Source organism: Euprymna scolopes, chromosome 4 (assembly GCF_053919585.1).
Source record: "Euprymna scolopes isolate OS-2025 chromosome 4, ASM5391958v1, whole genome shotgun sequence".
Taxonomy (NCBI): domain Eukaryota; kingdom Metazoa; phylum Mollusca; class Cephalopoda; order Sepiida; family Sepiolidae; genus Euprymna; species Euprymna scolopes.
This window is the reverse complement of record NC_136485.1, coordinates 156352842-156379213: the sequence shown is the minus strand read 5'-3', so window position 1 is coordinate 156379213 and position 26372 is coordinate 156352842. Positions and strand designations below refer to the sequence as shown.

The 26372-nt window shown below is 33.0% G+C and overlaps 1 long non-coding RNA gene across 3 annotated transcripts in view; it reads left to right on the top strand.

Moving 5' to 3' along the window:
* Positions 1-26372, top strand: part of LOC145273010 (uncharacterized) — a 90727-nt gene that overhangs the window by 4187 nt on the left and 60168 nt on the right. Inside the window, exon 1 of one of the 3 annotated variants that reach the window (XR_013866147.1) lies at positions 2814-3303. The exons of 1 other annotated variant lie outside the window; for it this stretch is intronic. This is a non-coding gene — a long non-coding RNA (uncharacterized LOC145273010). Of the gene's footprint in view, positions 1-2813; positions 3304-26372 lie in introns of those variants that run through there. One more of the 3 variants, XR_013866148.1, reaches the window with a different exon arrangement.

Here is a 26372-nt window from a genome sequence, read left to right as displayed (position 1 = left end):
AGAGAGAGAGAAAGAGAGAGCTTGATACAGACTTTGGGGTTGTGGTTTTGAATCTCGCTAGATTCAGCCACGCTGATGAGTTGTATAATGACAAGACACTAGTTGATGGATTATCATTATATATATATATATATATATATATATATATATATATATATATATATATATATATATATATATATATATATAAATTTACAATGTAGCGACACTGGATATGTAATGTTTCGGACAAATGGTAGGTTAAAACCAAAAGTCCTCTTCAGGCGACTAAATTTGGTTATATTAATAAAAATATATCTTGCTCTTTTTTCATTGAGCACTCCTTATAACCTCGTTAAAGCCATGAGTTATCTCTCTTGAAAACCTATGATTTTATATATATATATATATATATGCCTCGTGTTGCGGGGTTCGAATCGTTCGGTTGGTGTTAATCGTGACACCCTGCACTGAAGAATCCTGAAAGGATGAAGCACTAATGTTTGTAGGTATATATATATATATATATATATATATATATATATATATATATATATATATATATATATATATATTGTGGGGTGGAGAGGGCTCCCGTAAGCCATGGTGAAGGCAACCTTTCTAGGAGAAGCAAATCTCTGATTTAAAAAACCATAAAGCGGGAAACCAGTACCCGCATTAAGCTGGTCTGCAGTTTAATTTGTTGCTGGCTATCTTGCTCTTGCTTGTTGCTGGATCTCAACATTTTGAACCAAGTTAGAGACTTAGCTGTCGTACAAAGCTAAGACTCTGTAACATCATCTTTGTATAGATACTCCCTCAGGCATTTGGGCTCATGGATTTTAAATGTCTGAGGGAGTGACAGTCGTCTGACAAGACGTTGCAATCATCATATATAATATATATATATATATATATATACCACTCATTCTTTAGAATCATATTTACAATTAACATTAAGGTAGAGTGCTTTCCATTCAAATGTATTCAGACAAAATAAACAAATTAAAAATCTAAACGATATTTAATTTAAAAAGTTGTATGAATACTAAAAATTCTGTGAAAATTTATAATTTTTGGAAATTTTGTGATCAAAATACGTAAACTATAGATTTGTTTCCAAATAGTACAGTCCTGGATATGACCTTAAACTATATCCGATGGTGAGGCCCCAGCTTGCGGACCTTGGGGAGTGTGGAGCCACCCTTTAATTGCCATTGCTCTCAGGTCCACTCTGACCCGGAGTGGTAGTACCTGTTAGGGACCCAAGTATGGGTTAAATAGAAACCGACTTGGAAAAAATATATTCTATTAAAAAAATTTCTTCAAAATAACTGGATTCGGCATTAAAAGGGTTGATATGCCGTAAAACAAAAACAACCAACCAACCAAATAGTATTTTACTTTCATTTATTTGAAAATCGATCGCATTTTTTCTCATCCTATCTCCTCTATGCAGGCGTTTGTGTCTTATGGAGTTAGTAAAACAAGTTTAATAACGCTATTCAAACGATAGATTGGAGGATGTTCATGATCTATACCTTGAGTATTAGCCCGAAAGTGAACATAATGGTTTGATCTTTAACTCGGCATGACTACATAATGCATGCTCAAAACAGTAATTATCTTTTTACGACTTTTTTCTGGCAACTTCGCGTCGACATCTTTCGGCAATTTACGTAAGCACCTAGGAGGTGCCGACACGATTTTTGAATCAGCTGTTAGTTTCAATGAAAACGTGAAATCCATTAAATCCAGAAAAAAAAAATGAATACCGAAAATTATTTTCACCACACTATGCAACGTGAAATTCTTCCTCGTGTTAGGAATGGCTTTCTAAATAGAAAGATAATCCTAATATGAGGAAGGGGGGCGCCGCGTTATGAATTAATCGTCTGACGGTCTTCATTTTGGGATTTTCCGGCTGCTTAAGTGATCCGTCGGAAGATGCGACGCTAAGTTGCCAGAGATTGGGTCGAAAAATAGATACCAAGCGGATCTGCCCAACATGCGAATAAAACTGCACGCACAATATTTTCCTGCCATATCTATTATATCTCTAAAAGTGAGAATGTGTGTGTGAGGATACTTCTCAACCTATATACTCAACGAATATTTGATCTACATACTTGAAATTTGGTATATAGGATATTCAGATATGTGGAAAACTTTTAAATCGGTTTTCATTCGGAAAAAGGGCTGCTAATAGGTCAAAATTGAAAATTTGTTACTTGGTGGGGGGGTTGTCGGATTTTTATCTGTTTATTAACTGTTTCACAAGGTTAGAAAATGCTTTTGAAGGATCTTGGCAAGCTGGCTTCATGGTTATCATACGCGGCTTACTGTCTTTAGGTTTTGGTTTCGATCTCAGCTCGAGTATTTTTTTTTTTTTTTACTTACAAGAAATGAACTGTTTAGAAAAAAAAAACATAATCATAATTTATTTTCTTTCTTTTTTTACTTCATTTTTTTTTAAGGAATTTAACGATACGTCTAATACCGGGCAACGCCGAGTACATCTTCTGGTTCTCTATAGTTTCTTATTTTGCTGTACGCAAACATAAGTTTGTACGCATTTCGCGAGCATTTACACATACACGAGTGCCACACCCACTTGTCGACGCGGTGTTAAAGGACTACTACAGCTAAATCAACGACAACCAGTTAACACACGAACCCCGTCCGCGTGGGCCGCTATAAGTTTGGGTAAAAGAAATTCCAATGCGTGGTTAATCTGAGGAACCAATCAGCTTTCGATTCATGTTGAGAAATCGATACTGACTAATTGATACAAAGAAGGCGAAAGTATACGCGGGGGTTGGGGCACAGGGACCACCAATGGAATAAATTCTGAATAAAATACACGGAAACTGCAAAGAGGTGTATTTCTGCGTGTCTATAAGAGAGACAAGAGAAAGCATACCTGTGCATGTGTGTATGTCTGTGTGTGTGTTTTGTGTGTGTGCGTGTGTGTGTGTGTGTGTGTGTGTGTGCGCGCGCGCGCGCACACAGAAGTACATTCATTCATCCAGTTCCAAGTTACACCCACGCTAATTTCTCTTACATACACAAATCCACATAAGCGAATATAGAAAACTTTTGATCCCAGTCAGTTTGAATTCGGTCTCTTATTTTACGCGACGTTGCGTTCCTCCAATCAAATTCATTCAAATAATAATAATAATAATAATAATAATAATAATAATAATAACAACAACAACAACAACAACAACAACAAACTGCATATAAACGGAACACTGCATCTAGATTTTGCAATAATCGGTCCAGCCCTTCCACCTGACATTCCACCCTGTGCCTCCTCACGTGAGTAGCAGAATTTTGTTTATAAAAGCAGAAAATTTATTTTCTCATATGCTTATAAAGTTTTATCAGGGGTTTCCTAACATTGAAAGTTTTAAACAAAGTATTTTCATTTTTTTCCTTTTTTTTTTTTTTTTTCGTAAAAAGAGCGCAAATGTTTTCAAAACTTTTATAAGAAAAAAAAACAAAACTTCGTGAGTTGTATGACCGAAATCTGAATACTTCATGACATCACTGTTCATTTCTAAGAGATAGTCTTGTAATTTAAGAAAACATCCGACTATTAAAGTTGCTAACACGTTCAAGAAAAGATATTTTAACGCTTTCCTAAATATTATTACTGAAAATAAAACATTTAGGAGTACATTTGCGGAATCAGGGGACTTGTTTGTTTACGTTTCTGAATTTTTTAGATAAGCATCGGTTATTCATATTATTTGGATTCTGCGAACTACTGTTCTCATCTTGAGTATCAATTATTTATTTTTTATTTATTTATTTATTTATTTTTTAAAGCAAGGATTCGTGGAGCAATGGTTAGAGTACTTGAAAAATCAATTGTAAAAGTGATATACTCCTGAAGGTTGAAGGTTCAATTCTCAGTGTAGGCGACCGAAAAATACAATTGCAAATTACTTTGAACCTCTATTAAGTTATGGCTGACGGAACGAAAGGATGGTATCTCCGTAAAGTAAATAAAGGGTTCCGTTCGAAATTCCGTCCAAATTCCCAGGTACAACAGAAACATTTCTGAGTTCGACAATATACACCTAAAGAAGGCTGGAGGTTACATCAACTGAAACGTTATGAAAATGAACAGAAGAAAACAGTAGTCCGAAGAATCCAAATAATACGCGTTGATTTTTATTTTCTCAAAGAATTTCCTCCTCTATGTGAAGTACGTTTGTAGTATCGTATATTTCTGGCATACGCGTACACGTATTCGCACACGTTGTATCAGTAAGTTAGTCGAAGTAAAATATTAATAACTATAACCCATAGCATTATATTCATGATTTTTATAACATTTTTAAAATTTCATATCTAGAAAAATACATAGATAGATGTAATCATCCGCAGACAGCTGCTTCGCCGTATGATAACTCTTCAGTGTGATAAGACGGGACAATTGTTTTCATGCTGAAATTGGAAACCTGGAATTTGAAACTGTGATCAGCCATTTTACTTCGGCACTACTATTATAATAAAGAAAATGATACATTTTTTTTTTTTACAATTTTTCTTCCTTTGAAGATTGTAATGCTGGGTATGGGGCAGCCAAACCAGCTGCCAACATTGCCCCGCTTTTTTATTGAAACCAACCGAGAGCTCTTTTTAGTATCCTCGTTGTTCCCTTATTTGTATCTTATTACATGTGTCTATATAAAAATTTATAAAGATATGTAATATTTTATGCATCAGCTTTCAGTATTTACTTCAAAAGTGTTCAATGCGTGAGTAGAACTAAGTAATAAGTTATGGAAATATATGCCAATTAAGCTTGCCATATATATATTTCCATAACTTTATATATATATATATGTGTGTGTGTGTGTGTGTGCGCGCGCGTGTGCGTGCGTGTGTGTGTGTGTGTGTGCGCGCGCGCGTGTGTGTGTGTGTATATATTTATTTATATCTATCTATCTATCTATATTATATATATATATATATATATATATATAGAGAGAGAGAGAGAGAGAGGTGTGTGTGTGTGTGTGTGTGTGTGCGCGCGCGTGTGTACTAACAGAGCTGGTGTTGCTCAAGCTTTAAGGGTAACATAACATGCGACACGTTTTAATTAATATATTTATTTATTCTATACTAGCATTTCAGCCCGGCGTTGCCCGGGTGTTTGGAGGTGTATGTTGAGAAAAAAAAAGCGGTTAGTTTTTTTTAATTTGACCCCTATTATGACCTCTTAACATTTATTGTTTAGGGCTCAAATTAAGTTAATAAGTTAGATCCATGTCCAAGGAACCTATATCTAAAATCTCAAGTGTTTAGACCCAAAATTGTCGGAGGGGTTTGGTAGAGTTCTCAAAGGTCAAATCGTTGAACTTTGATCCCTTAACAGCTAAATTTCTGGCCAAAAATGGATTACAAAGAGTTTCCCAAATCTCAATACCCTGTATATCAAATTTCGAATCTGTAGACTTAAAATGGACAGAGTTATTGCGTAGGGAAATGTACACAGACACACAGATACACACACAGATACGCTCACTTTTATAAATATACTAGCAGGGGTTCCCGGCGTTGCTCGGGTGTTTGGAGGTGTATGCTGTGCAAAAAAAGCAAAAAAAAAAAAAAAAAAATGGTTAATTTTTTAAAACTTTGACCCCTATTATGACCCCTTAAAATTTATTGTTTCGGGCTCAAATCACTTTATTAAGTTAGATCCATGTTCAAGGAACCTAAATCTAAAATTTAAAGTGTCTAGACCCAAAATTGTCGGAGGAGTTTGGTAGAGTTCTTAAAGGTCAAATCGTTGAAATTTGACCCCTTAACAGCCAAATTTCTGGCTGACATCCGTCACATCGATTTTCCCAAATCTCAGTACCCGGTATTTCAAATTTCGAGTCTATAGACTAAAAATTGACATAGTTATTGCGTAGGGAAATGTACACAGACAGACAGACACACAGACACACAGACACACAGACAGATACGTTCACTTTTATAGATATATAGATTAGCATGTGTGCCCGGCGTTGCCCGAGTGTTTGGGGGTGTATGTTGAGCAAAAAAAAAAAAAAAAGGTCAATTTTTTTAACTTTGACCCTATTATGACCCCTTAATATTTACTATTTGTGGCTAAAATCAAGTTATTAAGTTAGATCCATGTCCAAGGTACCTCTATCTAAAATTTCAAGTGCGTAGACCCAAAATTGTCGGAGGAGTTTGGTAGAGTTCTCAAAGGTCAAACCTTTGAACGTTGACCCATTAACAGCCAAATTTCTGGCCGAAAATGGATCACAAATATTTTCCCAAATCTCAGTACCCTGTATATCAAATTTCGAATCTGTAGACTTAAAATGGACAGAGTTATTGCGTATGGAAATACACACAGACACACACACACACACACACACATACACACACACAGAGTCACGTTCGCTTTTATATATATATACTAGCATTTCAGCAAGGCGTTGCTTGGGTGTTTGAGTGTGTATGTTGAGCAAAAAAAAAAAAAAAAAGTGGTAGTAGGAAGGCAGACTCGAACCCGTACGGCAAAAGAGGAAAAGAACGAGGTAAAACCTTACGCTTTTGCTGTTACGACCACCGCCAAACCGGAAGCAACATTTTTTAAAATTAAGGCTAGACAATCTAAAGGAGAGGATAACTTTAAAAAATATCGGCGAAAAAGCCCCCCCCCCCTGTAGAAAATTGCCTAGTTGAAGGGAAAGATATTAATGTTTTTAGCCATTTTGTCGTATGAAAGGTCAAACTTTAAAACGATACTGATCTTGCTAAAATCCGTCCCCTCTATTGAAAGTTTAAGGCAGACATGCAAACAGACATACATACATACATTTATATATTTGTAACTAAAATTTTCGACCCAAACTGATGAAAAAGTTTGCCCTATCTCTGAATACCATTTATGTAAAATTTCAAATATTTAGACCAGAAATTGTCTGAGTAATTTGGAAGTGACCGCAGCGGTCGATTATATAAAAACTTTGACCCCTATTATGACCCCTTAAAATTTATTGTTTTGGGCTCAAATCAAATTATTAAGTTAGATCCATGGCCAAGGAACCTATATATAAAATTTCAAGTGCGTAGACCCAAAATTGTCGGAGGAGATAGGTAGAGTTCTCAAATGTCAAATCGTTGAACTTTGACCCCTTAATCGCAAAATTTCTGGCCAAAAATCGATCACATCGATTTTCCCAAATTTCAGTACCCTGTATATCAAATTTCGAGTTTGTAGACAAAAATTGACAGAGTTATTGCGTAGAGAAATGTACACAGACACACAGATACGCAGATGCACAGATACACAGACACGTTCACTTTTATAGATAGATAGATAGATAGATAGATAGATAGATAGATAGATAGATAGATAGATAGAAAGATAGATTAAACAAAAATATATACGTATACATAAATATATATGGAAACAATTTTTTCTTTACTGTAAAGATTTTACGCAAGGGTAAATCCTGTAGAATATCTGCATGAATATAATTACACGTGATAGTTAACTCTAGATGATCATCCCATAAGAAAACCGAAAAAACTAATAGGGAATTAATTAAAATAAATGTTTAAAAGAATATGCAAATTAGTTAGTGAATGCATTTCCACAACCCATATATTAGAAAATTATATTTTCTTTTTAAATAAATAGAAAAGAGGGTTTTTAATATGAATATCAATGCATACAACAGAAAAACGAATTTATAGGAGTATAGATAGATTGATTTACTTAGTAAATCTCGGCGAATTTTGGATTTTTGTCTTGTTGCTGAAGTGAATAAAATGTACAAGAAAAACCTTTTTTTTTTCCTAACCGATCTAAAGTTATTGAAAAAATAATCGCAAAGCACGTATTATTAGATGTATCCTGATAATTAGCAGGAATACTTGACAATGGTCAAAAATGAATAATGAATTCTATGTTGCTCTCTTTATACCAGCTTTTTTTTATCTTATCTTATTTATTTTATAATTTTCAATTATTGGAATATATAGCATTAGCAGATGGAAGATCTCGGAAGTACAATTCAAATTTAACCCCTCGCGGGAAACCGGCATTTGCCAGGAATTAATGAAAACACATGTGTAATGTCCCCGAAACCTACATCCAAATTACCATTTTAATTCTCGTTTTTTTTTTCTATAATTTTCACATTATAAACAAATTAAAGTTGTCAGAGACGAATACAAGAATTATCTAAAACCTTAGGTGATTTAAGAATTCAAATTCAGGCCATTTGCAAGTTAAAAGTGAGCGTGTAATAAAATAAAGTTGTTTCGCGTGAATGTAAATTTTATATTCTTATAGATATAATTTCATAAAACGGAATTTTTTGTTTAAAATTTCATAGAAACCTGTCTACTAATGTTTTGATCCCACAAAATGTTTATTAGCTTTTTACACTCCCATATATGTTATTTTCATAAAATTCCGACGGGTGTACCTCACCATTTTATTTTTTTTTTCTTATCAATGAGTTCAATTTACGATAAGAGAAACGGGACCATTTAAAAACGCCGCAAATCATTTCTTCGTTTGCATTTATTTTCAAGTAGGGACAATTGTCCTCTTTTCTCCATTTCAAAATAAAATCACACATAATCTTCCTTAATGTAAAATTTGTGCAAAATTTTCTCTTCGTTATATATATATATATGTATATATATATATATATATATATATATATATATATATATATATGTATGTATGTGTGTATATATATATATATATATATATATATATATACATATATATATATATATATATCGGTCGAAAATTATGTGCTTCTGAAAGAAACATTCTTGTTTTTTTTGCATTCCTACACGTCAACACATAGGAAATAAATACAGAAATGATATTAACATTAATATGTTTTTCGTATATATATATATATATAAAGAAAGAAAGAAAGAGAGAGAGAGAGAGACCTGATAAAAGGAACAAACCAGGTCATATCTTAATCAACATTTCGTCTTTATTTCAAGACTTTCTCTGAATGAATGAAAACGTCTCGACATAAAGACGAAATGTTGATGAACACATGACTTTGTTTGTTCCCATTTTTATTTCTATATTTCATCGGAATACTATTTAAGTTATTCTCATATATATATATATATATATATATATATATATATATATATATATATATATATATATATATATATATATATATAAAGCTTGGCCTGGGATCAAAGTGTATTATCTGTTCTGCAGATGCATTAAAAACGGCCTTGTGCCTAATTTGCTTTGGTGGGGAAGCAAATAAATACAATAAAGCTTCTTTCTTAAAACTGCATGCCTATTGAACTGTCTTCCGTTTTCCTGCTTTCCAGCTGACTACAATATGCTTGTCTTCAAGTTCAATGTAAACAAGTTCTTGATAAGCCGTTCCCCTTAAGTTAACGAATTTATTGAATTTCCATTACTGTCCAATCAACTACTGTACACTCTTTCATCCTTATCCCCGAGTGGCTCCTGGGCCTTGATAAGTGGTGATGCCTGTGTAAAAAAAAAATAAAAATAAAAAAATAAATATTAATCAGTAGTGGCTTTTCCAGAGCATTCATCGTCAAGCCCAAATATCAGCTGGTGTGATATTGTAAACGAACAGAGACGAAAATTGATGAACGACATTATCATTATTATTTATTTATTTATTTATTTATTTATTTTGCGACTTAGTCCACGGGGCAAATTATACCTCGTAATACATATATACAAGTATATACACGAATATACATATATATGCATATTTATACACGTATGTATGTACATATGTATATATATATACATACATTTATATATACACAAACACACATACATACACATATCTGTTCTCTTTTAGTTAACACTAAAATTGTGTTTAGATATATATATAAATAAATATAGCAAAATATATTTTAAATATGTATATAAATATATATATATAAATATATATATACATATATATATATATACATTAATACATATAAATATATATGAATATGTATATAAATATATATATATAAATATAAATATGTATATAAAATATATACGTATAAATATAAATATATATACAAATGAATATATATATATAAACTTTTATATATATATATATATATATATATATGTATATATAAACTTTTATGTTGTTGTTCCTTCTTATGAAACAGATTTGTAATTTTTAATTCTAATTTGAATTTTAAATTATCAATCACATTACTATATATATATATATATATATATATATTCATGTAAATATTCTACATTATTTACACTTGCGTAAGTAAACATACACCTCTTTCTATATATATATTTATGTATGCGTATAGATATCTGTTTTAAAAATGTTGACTACCAAACTCCTTTGTCAGTTTCTGGTCTACAGACATGAAACTTTATATATAAGGTATCCGAACCATTGCAAAACTTTATATTTCGGTTTTAGCATGGTAAAATCTGTGTAAAAGTGTGAAAATCTTTTAAAAAATGGAATATGCTAGGAAAAGGTCAAACGACGTATTACGGATACGCATGCGTGACATAATAGCTATTGATTCATGTTTTAATTTTTAATCTTATGGCAAGCATGTCTTCATAGCTTAGGCATTAACGTCAAACGTTTCGGTTTCCGGTAGTGGCACAAAAGTAATTTTTAAAACTTTTTAAATCATTTCTATATGTTGGGGCTAATATAATATAATAATTACGAAATCTGAATTAATTAAAATATCACATTTAAGCGATTATATAACTATATAAATATATATATATATAAATATATATATAAATCTCTATATATATATATACAAATATAAATAAATATGAATAAATATGTATAAATAAATATAAATAAATACATACATATATATATAAAATTACATATATAAAAATATATATAAATATACGTATATATAAATTCCTATATATACACATATATATAAATATACATATATATAAATACATATATATATCAATATATATACATATATATAAATATATATATATATGTAAATATATATATACAGATATTTATATAAATATATATAAATATTCATATAAATATATAGATATTTATATAAATATTTATGTAAATATTTATATATATTTATATAAATAAATATATATATATAATCATAAATATATATATATATATGAATGAATAATATATACATATAATGTATATATAATATATATGTGGGGGGAATAACACACACACACACATATATATATATATATATATATATATATATATATATATATATATATATATATATATATATATATAATAGCAAGACCCGTGTACCGGCGTTACCCGATGGAAGAATGCCTCGCACACCGCCTGAAAAAAAAAACAATTAAACTACGGTTGTTAGTTGGAGCCAGTGCCGGCCCAGTAAAATAGCGAGCACTGACGCCCGTGGGCCAAATGAATGTACCGTACCGAAGTAACAACAGTAGTGTGTATGAGCCCATGCTTTACATGGGTATTTGATTATATGCGGTGATTTTTCTGTGCTTTATCCTAACGGGTCAACATTGTGTCACGAGGAAAAGAAACAACCAAAAACACTGCTGCGAACATGAACAATGATTCCCATAGTATTTATGAGGATAAACGTGTCAAATAGCTAACCCTAATTGGGTTGCCATACTCTATTAAATATATGAAGCTAAATCTTTCAGAAAAAAGGCCAAAAAAGGCCAAATCGATAAATATGGTCAGATTTGTACAAACAAAAAAGCCTAAGTGGAAAAACAAATAGTGTGTGCGTTAATATATAAACATTTATATATTTTATATGTCATTATAGTTATGTTTTGTGTTCTTGTGTAGATTGGTGATGTTTTTAACCGATGCATTTCATATGTATTTATATCTTGAAGATCTTCGCTTCCAAATAATAGCATGTTTTTTTTTTATTACGGTTTGTTTCGAAAAAACATTAAGAAAGAAGGTGCTGAAAAACAATAGTTGCTAAAAAATAAGTTCGTTTTATTTCGTTCAATGAACTTACGTATTTTTTGTTAGTCATAATAATAATAAAACACAAATATTTGGGGGCTAATCTCTTCAATTTAACCCAGGAAATATAATAAAAGATATATGTTGCGGAAGTAAATTTTTTGGCAAAAAATAAGTTCATTTAATTTCGTCCAATGAACTTCCAAACTTTTATTTTCGGCATAACAATTTAAAAAGTTAGTTGGCCTAAAAGAATTTCGTTTTATTTCGTTCAATAAACTTCCGTATTTTTTACTTATAAATATCATCAAATCACATTGAAAAGATAAAATCATTTCCAAATAAACTTCTGTATATTTGGAATTTGTTTTGTATGTCTTTTTTGTTTGTTTGTTTTTTTTAGAAATCTTATTGCAAAAGACGCAAATATTCTGGAACATAAAAAGTTGTGATTTTTCCGTTCAATAAACTTCGTTTTGTTTTGTTTTTTTGTTTTGTTTTTTCGTCATAATAATAAAAAAACACAAATATATGGGAGCGAACCTCTTCAACGTGTCAACATTGCGTCACGAGGAAAAGAGTTAATTACACGTCATTATAGTTATATTTTGTGTGCTTGTGTAAGTTTGTGATGTTTTAAACGGACGCATTTCATATATATTTACAGATTGAAGAGTTTAGCTTTCAAATAATCGCATTTTTTATACGATTTGCTTCGAGGAAAAAAATTACGGAATGTTATTAAAAGAAATACGTTGTTGAAATAAAATAGTTGGCAAAAAATAAAGTCGGTATATCTCGTTCAATAAATTTCCGTATTTCTTACTTGTAAATGTCATCAAATCGCATGGAAAAGATTTAAAAACAAAAAAAAATTAACAAATAAACTTCTGTAAATTTTTAATTGGGTTTTTATTTGTTTTTTTGTTTTGTTTTTTATTTGTTGTTTTTTTTTCTGGAAATATTTAGGAGCTAAAATCCTCTATATAAAAATAGATATGAAATGCGTTTGGCGAAGACGTCTTAATATGATGCCTAATTGTAATATTTATGAAGCGGAGAATTGTATTCCGAAGTATGAGAATTGTCGGAACTCAGTCAATCAGAAAAGACGAATTTTGGTGAAGGAGTCTTTATTATTTATGAATCGTAAATAAGCAAGATTATAGTGGGTCAGTTAAGGCCGCTGTAGTAACAGAATCTGTGGAACGTGTAGAATACCTTCTGGTGATACCTGCTAGCGGTGGTAAGACTAAATATTTAGTGAGAAAAATAGCTATGACAGTCAACTAACAGAAAGTCCAAGACTCGAGTTTTGCCCTCATTTGGGCTCGTCAGTTAGACGCATCCGAACTCAGGATTCGAAACCTGAGCCTCTTATCTGCAAGGCAAGCACTCTGCCAACTGAGCAAACGCCCCGTACACAAGAAATAATATATACATAAGACTCGAAGTTATAGCTTTCATCAGCTATGAATGGATAGAGGTCCTAAGTAATTCGCAAATGTATTTTTTAGGTCGCCCACACTGAGGATTGAACCTTCAAGAAAATATCACTTTTACAATTGATTTTTCCCAGTAATCTAACCACTGCGCCACGGGTCCTTACACATTGTACATTTTCGAATTACTGAGGATCTCTATCCAGTCATGGCTGATGGAACAAGAGCACGCTACCCCCGTGATGTAAATAAAGGGTTCCGCTCGAAATTCCGTCTTAATTCCCGAGTTCGACAGAAACATTCTCAAGTTCAACAAGATACAGCTGAAGATGATCGGAGGTTACATCGACCGAAACGTTGTGAAGATCGCACTCAGGATGAGAACAGTAATCTAATGAATCAAAATAATACAACTTTATATTACTGCATGTCTAATATATAAAAACTAAATGTCTGTTTGTCTCCATATTTTTAAACTCTGTCTCGTCCGAAACTAAAAGTCGCAGAGCGGCATTAGGGGCCTCAAATGACTGGATTTTTTACTTGCCGTTCTTTTATGCGACTTTAGCCGGTTCAAAAACCTTGAGATCACTAAGGTCAGACAATGTTATACATGAAATTTCCTGTCATCAACTTTTAGCTGCAAAAATATATTTATCTGGTTTCAAACAATATCTATTTTGACATGAAATAAAATATATATATTTATCTTCTCTATCTTAAATCCTTGGTTTATCTGGCGTCACCCGGGAATGATAAGCTACTTCAGCGTAGTTCAAACGCTCCTCAATGGGGGATTACGTTACAGCTTCATTATTTAGCATGTTTTGAATCGGTCTATCACGTCCACCATTTGTAATGGGGAAATTTTTCCCGAAATATATTATAGATATTGTCACAGACATAACAAGTAAGACATTTGTATTTAATACAACTGAATAAATATAGGTATATATAGACATATATGTATGTACTTATTGATTTGTAAATCGCCACTTGTCTTCTCTCACCAACACCGAATATATCTCATTCCTCGCATTGTGATAGCCTTCTAAATCTCTACTACATATATATGTGTGTGTGTGTGTGTGTGTGTGTGTGTGTGTGTGTGTGTGTGTGTGTGTGTGTGTGTGTGTGTGTGTGTGTGCGTAACGAAGTAAGAGTGTGGGGAGGTTGATGCCCCCGTTAGAAAGAAAGACAAAACCACTTGGTGTCAAGTTGTTTATTTAAGAATCACGAGAACTCTGTGTGTTAAATGTTAAAAGAGAAACTGTATTTACTAACTGTTTATTTGAGTTTGATCAGATCTTTGAAGCGAGCGATTGTTTTATTTTTAGAAATGATGATTCAGATTATGGACTGAGAGCGGAATTTCTAAACAAAGAGAAATAATATCTGCGTGATGTTGAGAGGGCGAACATGAATGTTTATATATATATATATATATATATATATATATATATATATATATATATATATATATATCAACAAGTTAAAGAGATACGGGGGAATGCGCAGAAGACAGACTCTCAGATGGACAGATAGAGAAAACAGAAAGTCAGAGCAGAGCGGGCTTTTGACTTAAAACGCATTTCTTCAGATACCCAGAGACCGACACTCCACAAGGTAAAAAGCTGACGCCTTCGACCATATTCTTAGAATAATAACACATCGCTTCCTTCAGGACTCTGAAAGAATTATAAGAACTGTACTTTTTTTTAATATATATTTGTGTGCAGAATCGTTTTATCTTGTTTTCTTTTACTACACTAAAAATCCACGGTTCTCTTTCGATGACGTTCGTCGTTAAGAGGGTACACAACGAATTGGTCCAGGATATATATCTAGACTGTCAACCGATAATTCGGTCACTTCCCCATACCAGTAACTTTAGACGGCCAAGAATTATCACCGGCAGTGGAAGGGTTCGGAGGTCGACGATCGTCCTCAACCGACTGGTGAAGGAGTGAGGTGACATATATATATATATATATATATATATATATATATATATATATATATATATATATATATATATATATATATATATATATATATATATACAGAAAACTACAATCATGTCGTATTTTATCATTCCACCCAGTAGATGCTGTGAAATAGCAGCGAAAGCACCACCAGTAAAAATTAACCTTGTGCCAAAAACCGTAAAGATCCTAGCCAATGCTTTATATTTCCTATGTAGGACCAATGATGTAATTTATTACCTTATTGTTGTGGAGACATATCACCCCTATTTGAGTACTAAGTGGAATCAACCAATCCTATGAACAACACTGGTTTCAGAAACAAATACCATGTTTAACCGCATGCTACGGACACGTTCCTCTCATACCACTTTAATGGCTCCTGTATTTTTTATGATATGATATGTCAAAAAAAAACTACTTTTTTTACGTCACAAGTGTCACGCTCGTACATGAATTATATTTCATGCACTTTACACTACTTGTGGTTTCTTTCATTTGTAACCACTAGCATGGGTCTACAACACTTTTTACGATAGTTTCGTTCAGTTATGAAATTTATGGAATATAGGAAACTAACATACAAAAGCATAATATTTTTTTACATAAAGTATTTGCAAGATTTAGTATCCCTGGTACAGTTGTGTATTATAATGAAATTTTTATAGCAAAAGAATTTGGATATTTCTGCATATGATTTCCAATTACTCATGTGATAATCGCTCTCTGGCATCCACGATCTAATAGCCAAGCAGAACGTCTCATAGATACGTTAAAAAAAATCAGATAATGGCGAACTGAAGATGAATTCTTACAATTTTTCAGAGTATCGAATAGCTCAAAACGTGAGTAGAAACTCAAGATTGTCACTAGCTGAACTTATATTCGTACTAAAGATTTTATTGGTATTTGATAAATCAAAACCTAATAAAGCCCAAGAGTTCTAAAAAATATATAATGCTGAAGCAGCAAAATTTTTAAGCAATGTGCAAAAGTCTAATTTAAATGTAATAAAATAGAAAACTTTACTAAAAAGGCATTATCTCTATATAAATAAAATTAACTCATTTTTTCCGGCTGACTTTGACCCTAATAGGATTAAGAATCTAGACATTTTATGCAGATGTACTATGCACAAACTGCATTACGATATCTGATGTGTGTTATAGGCATATTAGCTATCCACTAACTCGCAGATCGGAGCTTCCTATATTCTATCTGGTGAGAGTTCACTGCCAAAACCGGTTACGATCAATGGAAGTAGTAAAGTCATCTCTCTCTAAAAAATTCATACTTCCACAGTCACTCATTTACACCGTCCGTGATCATTCACAGGAGACAAATAAGGACAAACGCCGGTTTAGGTTTTCATAAAAAACTGGACTGCAATTTAGGTGAAACGCACCACGTTAACTTTTACGTTGGTTAAAAATAAAAACAAACACAAATCAAAAAACTTTACATTTTCTTACAGTGCATTAAAACTTATGATACTTCATTCCCGTTTTATTTCGCATTCTTCGGCAATTACAATATCATTTTCTTTGCTTTTTTTGGAAAGCTGTTTCATGTATGTTCCCTCTGGTTTTCGTTTCCCCGATCTTTCCCATTCTCAAATTTATTTCTTCTCTCTTTCCGTGTTCCCACTTTTTTTCGGCAAGTTCACCATCGTTTCTTTTCATTTTTATTTATTTATTTATTTATTTTTATTTTTATAAACTTTCCCCTGTTTCTGTTTCTACGAACAACATTTTGTTCATTTAGTTCTTCTCTCTTTCCGTTTTTCCTCTTCCTTCGGCAAGTTTAACATCGTTTCTTTCTTTGTAATACAGCCAGATTTTTTTAACATTAAAAAAATAAATAAATAAATTACATGGATTCATTCCTTCTTCTTCCGTTTATTTGCACTCTTGTTTTTCTCTTTTTTTAAAAAACATATCATACAGCATTTCCATTACATTTAGCTTTGTTCAATGTCTTTCTCCCGATTTTCATCGTTTATTTCTTTTTTTAATTTATTTCTTTTTTTTTTTCAAGGGTTCCCTTAGAGGCGGCACTAGGAACCCATTTTTTCATTCTTCTTCCTTTTTTCCTTCTTTTTGGGGGGGTTGGAAACATCCGTCTCATGTTTGTATATAACAGCATATTTGCTGGGTAGATTTCGGGGTGCTAAAAGAGCGGGGATGGGGATTCTTCCAGTACACCAACTAGAGCCACAACAACGCGTGCCAAGGTACAGCTAGTTGAGAAATAAATCAGAAAAAAAAATAGATTATTCAAAGACAACCAACTTTTAATATTGACCTTAAACGAAAAAGGTATGAAGTAAAACTTCAAAAGGGAAGTTTATTTATTATTTATTCCTATTGACTGTCGGAAATTATCAGAATCTCTAAGTATACTATAAGGGCATAATCTACTAAAAACATTAAATACGATAAATTTGTCGCCCTAAAGAAAACAACACTACAGATTTATTTAAGAACTTTTATTGAAAAAATCAATTCAAGTAACTTGATTGTGTAGAAGAGCCGACATATATCCAACGTAGCCACCTTCAGCCTCAGTTACTGGCTTGATACTGGTCTGGAATTGGGAGCCTTTTCCCCAAAGCACCAGTGGGAACTCAGCGAATACTTGACGGTTGGCGGCAATCAGGCTGGCTTTGGTATTGGTATTGGAGGAGGTCATGTTGGTGATGTTCTTGATGTATGGCCTTTTCAGCACCAGAAGATCACCACATTCTTCAGCACATCCAGGTATACTTTTCAGCCGACTTTGAAGATGTAAGGTGTCATCATGTGGCACTCGCTTGAAACGACACCAAAGACCTTAACTGTGGCCGGAAACTTCATTGAGCTGTGCCCTAAAGTGTTGAATTTGCATTTTGAGGATGCTGGCAATGGTCCTGTTGTCAGAACTTGGATCGATATATATAAAAACAAGAAACAACCACAGAATTCGCGCATAAGCCAGACGAATCCTATAGCGGATGAAACGCAGAATATTCAGTGTAGCTTAATCGGCATATATATTTTATAAATTACTAACTAGCTCTACCTACGTATTGAGCACTTTTGAAGTAAATACTTAAAGTTTACGCATAAATCTATACTTTCGTATATTAAATTTATCTATATATATATATATATATATAACTACTTCATATATATATACTACTATATATATATATATGTTTATATATATACCTACTTCATTTACTCACATAAAATTAATATACGAAAGTATAGATTTATGCGTAAACTTTAAGTATTTACTTCAAAAATGCTCAATACGTAGGTAGAGCTAGTTAGTAATTTATGAAATATATAGGTAGAGCTAGTTAGTAATTTATCAAATATATATGGCGATTAAGCTACACTGAGGAATCCTAGAGTGGATGAAACGCCAAATATTCAGTGTAGCTTAATCGCCATATATATATATATATATATATATATATATATATATATATATATATATATATATATATATATATATATATACGGTAATCCTGTTATACTTCATTTTGAAATCCGTTTGATAAACTTCAACTCTACAAATAATTCTTTTGACAGTAAGCTAAAATTGCTCTTATGTAGATGAGTATCATCAGCACAAAATGGCGGCATGGTCCATGTATACTTGAATGATTGATCTTGCACAAATAAAATAAACATTACTGTGGACGCAAAGAATGAAGCGGAAAAGAGCTGAAAGCGTATGTAAAGATCCTTGCTAACTGTTCCCATGCAAAAGCAATGTTACGAGTGCTATCGACATCTTAAGCGTGTTATGATTTTCTCAGATGGTAAAATTTTCACAGAAATGGATACAGACAAGTAGGGGTGTCAGAGTAGCAGGAAAAGGGGTTGAGGAGTGAGGAGTAAGTTGTCCCGTACAAAATAAAGAAAAATAAAAATAAAAAATAGTTTTCCTGCTACTCTGACCCCCCCCCCATCACTTGTCTGTATCCATTTCTTTTACGCACCCCTAATAATTAGTATTAACAGTATTTTCATTATCATTATTATTGGTAGTAATGGTGGTGATGTTGGAGGTTAGGGTTAGTAGTAGAAGTATTGTTGCTACTACTTTTATTTTAATAATTATTATTACTGCTTTGTTTTTTAACGCTTTTACTATTCTTCTTATTATTATTACTTTTATCATTATTTTTATTATAATCATCATTATAATTGTTGTTATTATTATTATCCCCGTTATTATCCCTGTCATTGCTACCATAATCGCTACAACATTAATTTTGAATTTACTTCTATCACAACTACTGGTAATATTATCTTTAATGTTTATTTTTAATGCTTACCTTTAATTTTGTCTTTACTTCATAATTATTTTTATCTTCAATTTTACTTCTATTTTATTTTCAGCTTTATTATTACTACTATTATTATAATTTTCATTACTATTATCTTTCGTACTATTATAATTGCCTTACTATTATTTGGTATATTTTATCACTCTCATAAGTAGTAATGGTTTTCTTACTCCCCCACTTTGACATCAATAGAGATAATTAACCTTTTGCATCAAGTTAAACGCACTCATAGTCATTGCCACCCTAATCTCCAACCGTCCTCTTATGATCATACTCCCTATATCATAACAGTAGAAACTTATAAATATATTGCCACATATTACATTTCAGTTTTAAACTCCCCCCCGCCCAATTAGAAGCGAATTTATAGCCGCCATTTGCCGTTTAGGTGACATCAATCAAAATCAAAATTACCCACTCCATAGAAAATAGACACCCCACAAACCTTTAAAATTAATTACCACGCAGCAACAATACACCCCTATTTAGCCATAATACATATACCCTTGAATCTCAATACTATGTTAAAGGCCATATATAATCTTATATATCATACTATAATACAGCTTTTACTATAATAAGCTTTTCCTTATTTATTTAGAATTCAATAAAGCTTCCCCCAACATTCTATAATTCCTCTTAATCTCTTTCGTCTCTAATGAACCTTATGCTAGACGCCGCATCTTCCCCATGCTACCTAGAACCTTCTCTACTCTTCTGATGAGAAGCATTAGGCTTCGAAATACCCTGGCATAAAGAGACCCTTCTATCCCCCAAATTTTGCTTGTATTCCATTATCAAATAAATGATCCATTCTATATCTACCAATATATAGTTTTGTGTCTTCATTTCATACTCTTGTTGTCCTATTGCATAAGCTCCAATAATTATTGTTGAGCTTGACATTATCCGGATAAGTCTCCTTTGTGGAATTGAACTTTCTCTTTTCCTTTTAAATTTAAGCTATATATATATATATATATATATATATATATATATATATATATATATATATATATATATATATTCCTTTGTATTATTTTTTATGTAAATATCATATCTGTACAGACCGTTTTTTTTACATAGGCATAACTACTTATCAAGGCCAGAGACCACTCGAGGATAAGGTTTAAGTGTGTACAGTAGTCAATTAAACAATAAAGTAATCGTTAGTAATGGAAATTCGGTAAATTTGTTAACTTATATGGATAGCTCATCAAGAACTTGTTTACATTCGACTTGAAGACGACCATATTGTAGTCAGCTGGAAAGCAGGAAAACGGAAGACAATTCCACAGGCGTGCAGTTCTAAGAAAGAAGCTTTGTTCGTGGAATCTACGTTTAGGTTTAGATACAGATAAAGAGTGGGGGGAAATTATTGATAGTTTTCAGCTAGACGAGTGTTTCTTGTGAACGTTTGGTGAGGAGGGGACCATAGATTGAAGCTCAGTCGAGCACTTGCTCATCAAGCAAGAAGATTTAAAAATCCAAAAATTGAAAAGGGGTTCAAGACTATTTTCATCATTTTTAAGATCATTAACCTTGCTTCATGCCAATTATGACGAAATATATTTTCTCTCCTCTTATATTGAAAATGGTCTTGAACCCCTTTTCAAATTTTGGATTTTTAAATCTTCTTGCCTAATGAGATCAATTATAATTTAAACGGTCTGCACATTGTAGCAAGATATGACCGTATTTATATAAAGAATAATAAAAAAAAAAAAAGGAATATAATTTGCTCTCTTTTATTGAGCACTATCAACAAACCTTGTTGAAATTCAATTATTCTTAGTTTTTGGATATGTTTTTACCTGGAATATATATATATATAAGTTTTTTGTGTATTGATACTCATATAAAAACCCTTTTTTATTTATTTAAAAAGAAAATACAACTTTGTTATATATGGGTTATGGAATTGCATTCAGTAGCAAAAGATCTAGTTAATTTGCATATTTTTTTAAACATTCATTTTAATTAATTCCCTATTAGATTTTTCGGTTTTCTTATGGGATGATCATCTTTAGTTAACTATTACGTGTAATTATATCCATGCAGATATTCTGCATGATTTATACTTGCGTAATATTTGTGTAAAACGTTTATAGTAAACACAAACCTCTTTCTATGTATATTTATGTATGCGTATACATATATATTTGTTTAAAAAATTTTGCCTACCAAACTTCTCTGTCAGTTTTTTATCTAATGATATAAGAATAAAGCAGTTACATGCTAACAAAATAAAAAATAAAAAAAATAGTGAACACTGAAAATACAATGATCAATTTCCACTTTTTCTTTGTTGGAAACCTAAGGCTGAGAAATTCAGCCTCTGTTAGGCGTTTACATCAGATCCAAAATAATATTTACACAAAGTTCTTGAAATTCAAGTGAACATTGTGAAAAATTTACGGGACAGAGTTTATGAAGTTGAGTTTGTTTTTTTTAATTATTTTTTTTTTTTAACTTTTGTTTCCTTCAAACAAGGCTTGACTCTGGACAGATATATAAGGGCAACCTGGGTGGAGAGATAGACAGCAAGATTTAAATACATTTAAATTTTTGTATGTTGGTACAGTCGGGGAAGTGGAAAACAAAAGAGATTTCTAAAGACAAGCGATATAAGAAAAGAAGCCATTAGAGTATGAAATTTTCTGTCATTTAGGGATCTATGGTGAAGAGGTGGAATTTTGCTGATAGCCGAATGGATTGAAAATATTTACATGAGTGGGTGCAACACTGGCAATGGCGATGCAATGTGAGCTTGGCAGATAGTGTAGGACCTATTAGGTGAGAAATTCTTTTATACACTAATTCTTATAGTGTTCAAGAAGGAGATGCTAGTGGTTGGTACACTAGCTTATAGTGATATTAGATAGTAGCACATGTAAGACGTTTTCTAGCCTGGTAAAGAGAGCCTACCTTCTTTGCAGCTGACTTGGCAGCATCTTTTATGTACTTATTCCACTTCATGTTTCCTAAAAATGTCAGGCCAAGAAGTTTAAAAGTTGGAGTCTTGGGAAGGGTGCTATCGTCTATGACAATCAGTGGTTGGAATAGTTTCTTATAGTGACATGGCATTAAGAAATTCTGAAAACGAGATGAAATTTATCGTCATGTAGAATATGTTGGTAATATCCTCATCTTTTCAGAAATCTGACCTGATTAATTGAATGTGCTGTTGATTGGTCATGGTTACTTCTTTAGCTGGATTTTTTACTGACAACGTGGATATCTGCTATGTAAAGGGTAGGACGATAAAATTGTCTCCATAGAAAAAACAACATGATTCAATTTCCGTTTGATGAAAATCGGTTTTCTTTTTTTGTTGCAGACCATCTACTAGTTGGCCAGCTGTCTACAAATCCCAAGAGTGATAGGAGCCTTCTATCATGTTTGAAAGTGACACAATGTTTAACGAGTGAAATTGGAGATGCGCCACTGTACAACTCATGCTCTCTACCGATCCAAGTTATGACAACAGAACCATTGCCTGCACCCTCAAAATGCAAATCTGGATGGTTCAATGCTTGAGGACATAGCTCAATGACGTTTCTGACTACAGTTATGATCTTTGGTGAGGTTTCAAGTGAGGGCCACATCATGTCACCTCACATCTTCGAATTGGCTTGAAAATCAACACCAAAGTATATCTGGATGTACTGAAGAATGTGGCGATCCCCTGGTGCAATCAGGTGGCTACTGGCAGACCCTGGGTGTGAGCAGGACTCGGTGCTGGTCCACAAATCCAAAGAGACCCAGGCTTGGCTTCAGAAGGAGTGCTACGACTTTGTACTCTTATCTCATTAGCCCCCTCCTCCTACGACCTGAACTCACTGGGCTACTTCGTTTGGTCATAGATCGAGAATATCATCAACATGACCTCCCACAACACCAAAGCCAGCCTGAATGCATATTGAAGCAATGATTGAGGCTGAAGGCGGTTACATTGAATAGATGTTCGCTCTACTACATAATCAAGTTACTGAAAGTGATCTTTTTCAATAAAAGTTTTAAAATATAACTGTAGTGTTGCTTTATTTGCGATGGCACTTTTATCGTTTTACCGTATATATAGTGTTTGATTATAAGTTAGATGATTAGAGCGTCAAACGATCCGACCTAGACCCACTCTTTTGTCATTTTGTACAAGCAAAAAGGAATTGTTTCATTTCATTATTCAAATAATACAGATTTCAGTCAGTGTAGCCAAATTTTATCAAGTTTGCCTTTTGATATAGGTTTTTCTTCAAAATCTGCATGTATTACTTCAAATAGACGTTTGCCTCCTTTATAAGAAGTGTAATTCCGCCATCCATAATTTCCTTTTCACTTCATGCGGATCGTACATGTGTTTATATATGTCTGTATGTCACTGTTCTTATATTCTCACCAGAAGTATTTTAAGAGGTTGCACATGCACCATATTCCAAAATGGTTAATATAGTCATGAGCCTATAAACATATAGATATGTGCTCCTCGTTCGATACGGTACTATGAGATGTGAAGTTGCTATCGTTTGCTGTTATTCATTCAAGTTCTCGTGATGTGTTGCTAATTTGTTGAGTATAGCTGTTGATATCAACATTTATTTGTGTATTTGGTTCACGTGTCATTTGAACGATTTGAGTTTTTTACTCAGCTCTAGATTACCTGAACTTATTGTTTCATTTGTGTTTGGGATTCGGCTTCTGTACCAGTTCCAGGAGAATTTTTTACACCACTTATCAAGGTCCAAAGGCCACTCAAGGATAAGGGTTAAAGTGAGGGTGATGGTAACCGATACAGTAGTGTAGCAATTGTTAGTGGTGAAAATTGGGTTATGATTTGATTATTTAAGGGTTCAACAAGAACTTATTAACATTAGATTTGAAAATGACCTTGTTGTATAACACGATCAGCCGGTCACTGGTGTGTGACCGACACACGTGTTACACTAAATGTCTTAGAAACGGTCCCATGATGATGTGAAGATGGGCCAGTCATTAGGGCCTGAGTATCAAGAGGAAAAACATACCTGAGATGTAGGCAGTAAGTGTGTGGCTCCTTCATTCTCCCAAGATCACTGGTGTAATTCTGGCTGGAATCTTCTTCCTTCGTCTTCAAGGCTGCCTTATTCGACTTAAGACATTTAAGGTAGACACAAAAAAACGACACACGACACAATTGTAATATATATTATATAATCTTAACTATTTATTTTACAAAAATATATATTACAATACAATATACAAATTATAATTAATTTTTACAATTAAAACTAGACAATAGGCTCTTCAAAACTAACCAACCTACCCTAATTAGGGTTGATGGAAGGTCCCCCCCCCTCATTTACGGAGAGACAGAAATGAGAGGGTGTGTAAGCAACTACCAAAACCATGGCACTATGATATGGAAAGCAGGCCAGCGGAACAGAGTTTAGATTTAGGCACAGTTAGAAACGTTGAATGTTGTGTGTGAAAAATTGGCAAGTGGGGACCATAGATTGGAGCTCAGACGAGCACTTGCCATGAAAATAGCGATAGAGCAGAGCCAGGCTCACAACATCTCTTCTTCTGTAGGAAAGAGGTTGCAAGGAAGTGAAAAGAGGATCACCTACTAGGTTTTGAAGCCGGTTATGAATTTTGACAAGGCGGTATAGGTGCCCGAGTGGCTACGGCCCAGATGTGGCAACAGTATTCCATCTTAGGATGTACTTGGCTCTTATTCAGGTAGAGGGTTGCATCGGCCGTGAGATATCAGTAACATACCGCGTATAGACGTGTGTGAGAAAATCACCAGCAACCAAAGGATAGCTGGTCATTAAAGTACATATGCAAATTAGCAAATGTGCACAAGCTTGTGTCACAAGAAAAGGAAAGAAAAAATACACCACACGATCAAGGAGAGAAGCAAGTTGCATGCAGGGAAAGATGGCAGTGTAAAGTCGAGGGCGAGAAAGGGCAGGCTTACAGCCAGCATGAGGTGGTGAGGAGAAAGACTTTTAAAAAACATGTGTGTGCGGAAAGACTTTTGAAAAATAGTGAAATGTGTTGTTTTGGAATAACCACGAATCAATACATTTCATTCAGATGCCAAGTCGGATTTTTATTTCTTTCCTTTTTTATTTGTTTGCTCCTTTGTGACTTGCAAGACGGCGTGCAGGAATGCAACAGCACAGTTTAAAAAGTAATAGCAACATTACATATCTACTGGGGCGATAGAATGATCTAACTTTCCATCAGTCTTGGCAATGGATTTAATGTATGTGTTCCATTTCAGCTCAGGGGTGACGGTCAGCCTTAGTCTTACATAGATGACGGACGATGCCAGAAAATATCGGATGTATTGCACACACATAAATTCTGGATCCAGGCAAAGCCAAATATTAAATCCGATTGCTAAGCGATGAGGTCACCCTACATTCTGATTAAAGAGTTGGGGACATGAAAAATGACCTGAAAACAAAAACAATTGGACGACATAGATTTTAACCTGGGTTGGAATTGCTAAAAAGGCAAAGCATAAAAACATTCTAATTAATAAGAATGTCAAAATAAGTAAACAATCAAATTCCGATGTATGGAATTTCAATATAAGACATAAGAAAACAGTGACTTGGGCAGTGAATGACTTTTTTACCGTCGCCTCGACCAG